Source organism: Borostomias antarcticus (genome assembly GCF_949987555.1).
Source record: "Borostomias antarcticus genome assembly, chromosome: 1".
Taxonomy (NCBI): Eukaryota; Metazoa; Chordata; class Actinopteri; order Stomiiformes; family Stomiidae; genus Borostomias; species Borostomias antarcticus.
In genome coordinates, this window is record NC_140234.1 from 14,023,342 (window position 1) to 14,033,341 (window position 10,000).

A 10,000-nucleotide genomic window follows, 5' to 3' on the forward strand; every position below is an offset into this window, starting at 1 on the left:
GCTTCCACAGAGTTACACAGGGCTCTCTATCGGCCCCGTCCCTCTGCTGATCTCTCCTTGCTTCCCTGCGGAGTCTCTCCTCCCTTCTACTCCTCTACTCTGCTCTCCTCTATCCTCCTCTTTTCTCTAATACTCTCCTCTGTTCTCCTCTCATCTCCTCTCTTCTCTTCTCCTCTCTTCTCCTCTATTATCTTCTCTTCTTCTCTCTTCTCTTCTCTTCTCTTCTCTTCTCTTCTCTTCTCTTCTCTTCTCTTCTCTTCTCTTCTCTTCTCTTCTCTTCTCTTCTCTTCTCTTCTCTTCTCTTCTCTTCTCTCCTCTCCTCTCTTCTCCTCTCCTCTCCTCTCCTCTCCTGTCCAGATGAGGATGCCGTGTCTCTCCTCTGTTTCTGCTCATACTCTTATTATCTGTGACTCACACCCACTTGCCTCCTTTCCTATCCCTCTCTCCATTCATCATTCATCTTTCTCTCTCTCCTTCTTCCCTCCCCCCTTCTCCAGCCCCCCCCCCCCCCCCCCCATCCATCCCTCCTGTTCTCCTCCCCTGCACCCCCCGCTCATCCCTCCTGTTCTCCTCCCCTGCAGGGCTCATCCCTCCTGTTCTCCTCCCCTGCACCCCCCGCTCATCCCTCCTGTTCTCCTCCCCTGCACCCCCTGCTCATCCCTCCTGTTCTCCTCCCCTGCAGGGCTCATCCCTCCTGTTCTCCTCCCCTGCACCCCCCCGCTCATCCCTCCTGTTCTCCTCCCCTGCAGGGCTCATCCCTCCTGTTCTGCTCCCCTGCACCCCCTGCTCATCCCTCCTCCCTCCCTCCGTGTCTGAAACTTGTTTACCCGTCCGCAGCTGTTTCTCTGCTGTAGTCCGGGTGCTATCGGATCCTCTGCCATCTTGTATCGGTTGCTAATGTGTGGTCACGCTCTCATATGAAGCCAACTCCATATCGCCATGTTGCTGCATCCATATATACAGTACAGCATGTGTACAGTAAAGTATAGAATCAAATCAAAATAAAATATCTGAAAAATATGAAAAATATTTGTTTTGCTGTACGATATTAAGAATATACTGTACGGACACGGTAACAATCTCACTCACACATGCTTTCCCTCTCTCTTGCTCCCTCTCCCCTACCCCCCCCCCCCCCTCTCTCTCTCTCTCTATCTCTCTCTCTCTCTCTCTCTCTCTCTCTTTCTCTCACTCGTCCTCTCTCTGGATTCTATCACGGCCAGGCTTCAGAATCGCCCATATTGCAATGATTAGTTGGCTAGAGAGCAGGAAAGAGAAAAGCAACCAGCCCTGTTGCTGAAACTCTCATCAGATGTTGCGGCCTGGTGGCTGACTGCTTACTGTAGCAAAGTGACTTCTTCTGTGGTGGTGTGGAGGTTTGAAGTCCATGTTTTTAGCGCCTCCACAAACTTCTTCCTGTTTGTCAGGAGAGACTGCCTCACGCGTTGGTGCCCATCGAGACGGGGAGAGCAGAGGTGGTTGTAGAGGGAGAAGGTCTCTGGCAGAGGGATTTGAGCCCTGCACTCGCTTAAGGGAATTACAGAAAGTATGTGTTTATATTTGTGAACCTGCACTACTGACTGCTGCTCCACTTGCACGCACGCACGCACACACACACACACACACACACACACACACACACACACAAAGGCACACGTACTGTACGTACACCACACACGCATACAGCGCACCACACACACATACTCTATAGTGCATCCGGAAAGTATTTATATCCCTTCACTTTTTCCACATTGTGTTAGCCTTATTCCAAAATGGATTAAATGCATTAATCATTCATTATCATTAATTAGATTCATTAAATTCATTTTATTTGGGGAAATTAAATTTCTCAACAAGAAAAAAAAAAGAATTGAATCCATTTTGGAATAACGCTGTAACATAACATAATGTTGAAAAGGAAAGGGGTATGAATACTTTCCAGATGCACTGTTCACCAGACGTGCACACAGTGATGCTGTCCTGGGGTCTAGGACTCCTGAGCACTGATGCAGACTCGAGCGTTGACTGATCCTCAGCGTTGATGAAGACTGAAGCGTTGAGCATTCGGACTAGATGGACACAAGGACTCTCTTCAGTCTGTTTTTCCTTCTTCTTTTCACAGCACTCCTCTCAGTATCAGTTCTCTATTTCCAAGGGTTTATTTCATTCAGTGTCATCATATCAGAACACATCCTAATCTTACAACATCACCAGTACACATTGTTTTATGTGTGTGTCAGCTCTTTAACTGTGCCACTGTGGGGAGTGTGCCACTGTGGGGTGGCTGTAGCTCAGCATGTAGAGCGGATCATCCAATGATCGTAGGGTCATCGGTTCGAATCCCGGCTCCTCTTGACGATGTGTCGAAGCGTCCTTGGGCAAGACACTGAACCCAAAAATTGCTCCCAATGAGCAGGCTAGCGCCCTGCATGGCAGCTGCCGAAATTGGTGTGTGAATGTGTGTGTGAATGGGTGAATGAGAGGCCATCATTGTGAAGCACTTTGAATAAAAGCGCTATATAAGTACAGTCCATTTATCACTTACCATGACAGAGTGAAGCACTGGACTTCTTGTTACTCGACTCAGACTCAACCTTGACAACTCGGCTAATGGGGAGTCTTCTTTGGAGACTCGGACTTGGACTCAGACTCGAACACTGGCGACCCAGACTTGAGATATAGTGACTCAACAACACTGATACTGTACATAAACCACACATACACACACCTTTGTTTGTTTGTAAGGGGCATCGTGTTGTTCCATATGAGCAGTCTCCCCATAGAAGAACCGGTTAAAACTGGCGGTGAAAAGTTGATATCTAAACAGGCCTGCATCTGATGGGGAGAGACGGAGCAGAGAGAGAGAGAGAGAGACAGAGCAGAGAGAGAGACAGAGAGAGCAGAGAGACAGAGCAGAGAGAGAGACAGAGCAGAGAGAGAGAGAGACAGAGCAGAGAGAGAGAGAGAGACAGCAGACCAGGAAGGAGAAAGGAGTGAGATTCGGAGGTGGAAGAGAAGGTTAGAAATAGAATGTAGAGATAAAACAGTAGAGAGAGGTCATTGAAGAAGTGAATGTGTAAACGAACAATACATACTGTATCTACAGTAGGAGAGGAGGGGAAGTGACGGTTGAAGGATGAAAAGAGTGGGAAGATGAGATCAAGAAAAAGGAAGATAGAGATAGAGAGAGGGCAGTGGCTAGTTTCAGTGCAAACTAGAATGGAGAAGTAAGACGCCTCCTTCCCTCCACTAGTCTGGGGGTCCACCTTGGGCAAGTGGTAGTACCCCCTAGCCCCTCTACCTGGGGTTACAGGTAAAAACCCTGATGGACCAAGACCTAAGAGGAAGAGAGACCCAGCCCGGAGGAAGTCCAGGGCCCTCATCTGGAGCCAGGCCCAGATGGAGGGCCCGCCTGCGAGCGCCTGGTGGCCGGGCTTACCATGGAGCCCAGCCCGAAAGAGCAACGTGGAAACACCATCTCCTCCGTCCCGTGGACCCACCACCCGCGGGAGGAACTGTTGGGGTCGGGTGCGCTGCCAACTAGGTGGCAGTGAAAGCAGAGGGCACCGACGGACCGGACCCGAGCAGCAGAGGCTGGCTCTGGGGACATGGGACGTGACCTCGCTGGGGGGGAATGAGCCGGAGCTTGTGAGGGAGGTGGAGTGATACCAATTACACCTGGTAGGGCTAACCTCCACGCACAGCACCGGCACCGGAACCAAACTCCTGGATAGGGGTTGGACCCTGTTCTTTTCCGAAGTTGCCCACAGTATGAGGCGTAAGGCAGGTGTGGCTATACTAGCTGGCCCCCAGCTGAGCGCCTCTGTGCTGGAGTTCAACCCAGTGGACGAAAGGGTCGCCTTCCTGCACCTTGGGACTGTGGGGGGGGGGGACTCTGACTGTGGTTTGTGCTTATGCACCGAACAGCAGTTCAGAGTACTCAGCCTTCCTGAAGACCCTAAGTGGAGTCCTATTTGGAGCTCCTGCAGGGGACTCCACTGTCCTATTGGGAGACTTCAATGCACACATGGGCAATGATGGAGAAACTTGGAGGGGCGTGATTGGGAGGCATGGCCACCACGATCTGAACCCGAGTGGTGTTTTGTTGTTGAACTTCTGTGCTAGTCACGGTTTGTCCATAACAAACACCATGTTCGAACACAAGGATGCCCACAAGTACACCTGGCATCAGAACACCTTAGGCCGAAGATCGACGATAGATTTTGTTATCGTATCATCCGATCTGAGGCCATGTGTTTTGGACACTCGGGTAAAGAGAGGGGCAGAGCTGTCCACTGATCACCATCTGGTGGTGAGCTGGTTTCGATGGCGGGGGAAACCTCTGGACAGACCTGGAAAACCCAAGCGTGTAGTGAGGGTGAACTGGGAACGTCTGGAGGAAGAGCCTGTCCGGAGAGATTTCAATTGCCACCTCCGGCGGAGCTTCTCTGGCATCGCTGTGGAGGTTGGGGACATCGAGCATGAGTGGTCGGTGTTCAAAGTCTCCATTGCTGAAGCTGCAGCTGGGAGCTGCAGCCTGAGGGCCATAGGTACCTCAAGGGGGCGGTAACCCTAGGACACCGTGGTGGACAGCGGTGGTCAGGGAAGCCGTCCGACTGAAGAAGGAGGCCTTCCGGGATATGATAGCCCGGGGGACTCCAGAAGCAGTTGCAGGGTATTGTTGGCTTTTGGCGTTTTTCTTCTTCTGTTGCTCTGCGTTGTGTATTTTTTTGTAAGCCTTGATAAGAGTTGCAGCACCATCTAATTATGAACCACGATGTGAATAGCCTTCTTGTTGTGGTAGTCATTGATGAAATCACCCAACACGGGATTGGAAGCGGCGACAGATGATAGATTTATTGTACAAAGATACATCACATGGAACACTGGGATGTTTCCCTAGTCTCTCTTTCTCCCTGCTTCTCTGCTGGCTGCGACTGTGGCGCGAAGTCAAGGCCTTAGACTTCCCTCCCCGCATGGTGTTATCAGCGGGCCTGCCTGCTGGGAGCAGCGAATCTGTCCGTCCGAGTTGCCTACCGTTTCCAAATCGAAGTCTCAAGGTTTGGTTGAGACATTAAATAGTGCTCTCTCGGCCCACCCCCCACGCCTAAGCCTGCCCCTTTAGGGCCTAGTGAAGCTTGATTGGTGGAGGAGTGACCATACAGATGTGTCGCCTGTCACCCTAACAGGATATCTTAATCACCATTGGTTGTCAGTCTAGGTTGTGTCTGTTTATAGTGTCCCATAGAGATGTGTCATTAATACCCCAGAGGAGAGGCCCCCCCTGTGGCCTAAGTGTGACCTCTTGACACCCACTACCCCGAACGGCCACAGCAGCATCAGCTGTCTCCCTCACTCTATCGACTACACGAGTGTCCACGTGAAAACAAACAAACACATTAAATCAAATACATAGCAGTAATACTCTGTAGATGTTAGAGACATTTCTCCCTAGATTCTGCAGTATCGACTGGCCCGGAGGGCTACAGCTTCGGCTGTGACCAAGGCAAAGCCTTGCGTGTGTGCCAATTATAGAGGCTTCACATTACTCAGCATCCCAGGGAAAGTGTACTCCAAGGTGCTGGAAAGGAGGGTCCGGTCGATAGTTGAACCTCAGATCGAAGAGGAACAATGCGGATTTCGTCCCACCGACCAGCTCTTCACTCTCGCAAGGATCTTGGAGGGGGCTTGGGAGTTTGCCCAACCTGTCTACATGTGTTTTGTGGACTTGGAGAAGGCTTACGACCCGGTCCCTCGAGAGGTCTTGTGGAGGGTTATGCGGGAGTATGGGGTGAGGGGATCCCTACTTAGGGCCATCCAATCCCTGTACACCCAGAGCGAGAACTGTGTCCGTGTCCTTGGCAGTAAGTCATCTTCCTTTCCGGTTGGAGTTGGCCTCCGCCAGGGCTGCACTTTGTCACCAATCCTGTTTGTGATTTTCACGGACAGGATATCGAGGCGTAGTCATGCGGAGGTGGGTTTGCAGTTCGGTGAGCTGGGGATCACGTTGCTGCTATTTGCAGATGATGTGGTCCTGATGGCATCATCTGCCTGCGACCTCCAACACTCTCTGGATAGGTTCGCAACTGAGTGTGAAATGAGTCCAAGTGAAGGAGTTCAAGTATCTGGGGGTCTTGTTCACGAGTGAGGTTCTGCAGTCGCTTTACCGCACTGTTGTGACGAAAAGAGAGCTGAGCCAAAAGGCAAAACTCTCGATCTACCGGTCTATCTTGTCCCCACCCTCACCTATGGTCATGAAGGATGGATCATGACCGAAAGAACGAGATTACGGATACAAGCGGCCGAAATGAGTTTTCTCCGGAGGGTGGCTGGGGTCTCCCTGAGAGATCGGGTGAGAAGTTCAGTCATCCGGGAGAGACTCGGAGTAGAGCCGCTGCTCCTTTGCGTCGAAAGGAGCCAGTTGAGGTGGTTCGGGCATCTAGTGCTCCTCTATGCCTCCTGGGCGCCTCCCTAGGGAGGTGTTCCAGGCGTGTCCGGCTGGGAGGAGGCCACGGGGTAGACCCAGGACTAGGTGGCGGGATTACATCTCCGCACTGGCCTGGGAGCGCTAAAGATTCCCCAGGCAGAGCTGGTTGATGCTGCCAGGGAAAGGGATGTCTGGGGCCCCCTGCTGGAACTGCTGCCTCCGCGACCCGACCCCGGATAAGCGGATGAAGATGGATGGATGAGCGGATGAAGATGGATGGATGGATGGATGGATGGATGGATGGATGGATGGATGGATGGATGGATGGATGGATGGATGGATGGATGGATGGATGGATGGATGGATGGATGGATGGATGGATGGATGGATGGATGGATGGATGGATGGATGGATGGATGGATGGATGGATGGATGGATGGATGGATGGATGGATGGATGGATGGATGGATGGATGGATGGATGGATGGATGGATGGATGGATGGATGGATGGATGGATGGATGGATGGATGGATGGATGGATGGATGGATGGATGGATGGATGGATGGATGGATGGATGGATGGATGGATGGATGGATGGATGGATGGATGGATGGATGGATGGATGGATGGATGGATGGAGATAGAGAGAGATTACTATTCTTACACTTTGCCTTCAGCACTAGATTATGCTCTTAGTCACTTATTTTAGAAAGGAGATGCACTTGTGAGTTCTGGCAAGTAGTAGTACACTGACTTTTCCTACGATAAATGCAATTGTTAGTCGCTTTGGATAAAAGCATCTGTTAAATGACTAATGTAATAATGGGATTTGTAGAGGTATGGGTGAGACTCATTGACAATTTCTTCATAACTGTGTGTGTGAGTGTCTGAGTGAGTGTGTGTGTGTGTGTGTGTGTGTGTGTGTGTGTGTGAGTGAGTGAGTGAGTGAGTGAGTGTGTGTGTGTGTGTGTAATCCTCCTTTTTCATCTTCACACAAGGCCTGCAAAGTGATGATCGTATCACGCATAACAACAGATCACTTTCAGCAAAGTACAAATATGTGCTGACAAATCACATAACAAATCACATAACAAATCAAGCAGCATCGTTTTGCTGGACAGATTTTCCCCTCGTTTTGCTGTTGGGTTGCCAGATCCGTGATTCACTTCCTGTTAACAGTCGGCCGGCTGAGTCCGTCTATACAGGCAAGTGGCTGCGGTCAGTTAAGTCCCCCTGGCCTATAGGGCTCTGTTAAAACAGGAGGGGGGGTTTTCTCTAATGCATCTGCAGACAGACAGGGAGACCGAGTCAAGGGTCTCTGCGGAGGATTCTACAGACAGAATGTGTTTTTGCAAACAGAGTGATTCCATTGCCAGGATGCATTAAGGTTCCCCAGAGAGAACGTTCATACTGTATGGCCTAAGTATAGAACAGACGTAGTTGTTTCTCAGTAGTAGAGAGACAGACATTTCCTTTAGAACGGGTGTGTAGTTTCGAGGAATAGATGGCAAAAGGTATGAGTCAAACACGCACGCGCATGCCCGCCACACACACACACACACACACACACATACACGCACTCCTCCCCCTCAGCATTGAGCAACTGATGGCTCTGGGGCAATGCTAGAAGTGCGGTGTGTTTCTGTGTGTACTTACGCTTACAGACACACACACACACACAAATAAACACACACCGTCTCATTGCGTGGTCAGGGGCCTCACAGTAGGTTAAGGAAGGGGTCCTCATTGAGATCCGGTTGAGTGTGATTACATACTGGATGACAAAACGATGGATGAGGAAGAACTCATCCTCTCACCAACCAGCTATGGGCCGCTGTATTTACTGTAATGAAGCTTTCCATGAATCAAGTAAAAGGCAGTTGTCCATGTCGGTGTCAGACATCTCATCTCCATGAGCTCAGCAGGGCAGCAGACATTGGGAAACAGGGAGAGACAGAGGCCAGACAGGTTTTTTGATCAGTTTTATTATTATTATTATTAATGTATGTATTTGTTTATTTATTTTTATTGTTTATTTTTTTCTTATGATTCTTGTCAGTACATTTTTTTTTTTTATCACTCCAAGGCTTCGGAAATACAAATGTGTTTTCTGTGCCAGTAGAGCACGTCCAATTCAATTGTGAGAAACGAAGAGAGAAGCGGAGGGAGAGAGATGGGAGAAAACCAGGTTTGTGGTCGGTTTGAGACATGAGGGTGTGGGAGGCTGACAGGAGGGAAAAGATGGCCGCCGAGAGAGAAACTGAGAGTGCGCGTGAGGGAGGCCGAAACGGAGACACGTACAGTACATGGAAAGTGACGCGACGCCGGGGGAGGAGGACAGGAGGAGGGAGGTGAGGAGATGACGCTGTGAAAGAAGGTGATGAAGACAATGAAAAGGTTGAGAGATGGTAAATGTGGCGAGAGGGTTTTCAGAGAGATAGGAGACAGCTGGCCGACCTGTTCTGGCGGTCTGTGTCAGCCCACGGCTCGGATATGAGAACGGCTCTGAACTGTTGACACCCTCAACACTCTCAGCTCTGATTTGGGATCGTTGTCTAATTGTGTAGATAAGCCACAGGCCTAGTGTTTTCAGGGGAAACCCCGTGGTGTGTGTCGCGTGTGTGTCAGTTTTAGGATCACTGGCGGGAGAATGACAACAGGATGTGATGTATTTCACGCGTTGTTCTCACAGAGAGTTGCATCGGGAAGCGCTGAGAAGTTTCCTAGGTAACCGAGTTGTATCGGTTGACTCCTCAATATAAATACCGCCCACCTGCGTTCCTGAGAGGCGGTCACGCGCGGGCGAGTCAGAGGAGCCGAGATCGAACTGCAGCGTGGGCGTGCGAGGCTGGAAGCAATACTGGCGAGCGACAAAGTGACACCTGTTAAACAAATCCCTCAGCATCCCTGCTGCAGTCTTGCTGAACCCTCTCTCTCTCTCTTTCTTCTTTTTATTCGTTTGGTTCAGTTGTTTCTCCTCTCCCCCCCAGGCTCGGGGCCGAGGGGCTATCCTTTTACCAACCGCTCTCACCTCCAGGAGCCATGTCACCATTTCGTCATCCACAACCGCCAAGCCACGCATTCCGTTGTTTGCCGAATATATCGGACAGTCCTGGATGACGTGGTCTGCGGTTTGTTCCTCGGCGCCACACTCGCACGCCGCACGGGATAACAAGCCCCATCTGTGCAAGCGACTCTCTCTCTCTCTCAATCTATCTCTCCTTCTCCCTCCTTCCCTCTGTCTACCCTTCTCCATCCTTCCCTCTCTCGCTTTCCCTCCCTCCTCTCACAGCCTGCCGGAGTCTCTATCGGTTTCCTCCGTCAGGTCGTTTCCTGTTTGCAGCCAGAGTGGCGGCCGGTGCCGCGTCCAGCATCCTCACATCCCGCCCTAATGACTCCTGGGACGAGGTGCTAACTGTCCCCCAAGAGCCAAGATGGAGGCTAATGTGCCTTACACCGACGGCCATTATGGGGCCTGTTTCCTCACAGACAGCAGACCCAAATGGCCTGACACAAATGGGTCCCATACTATACAGTACAGTAGATGCAAATGGCTGTCATGGCTAGTGTG

General features: G+C 50.9%; 1 protein-coding gene across 1 annotated transcript in view; it reads left to right on the plus strand.

Annotated features, from left to right (window-relative positions):
* Positions 1-10,000, plus strand: part of ptgir (prostaglandin I2 receptor) — a gene marked incomplete at both ends in the record, with an annotated part of 46,279 nt that overhangs the window by 33,555 nt on the left and 2,724 nt on the right. The window lies entirely within an intron of this gene.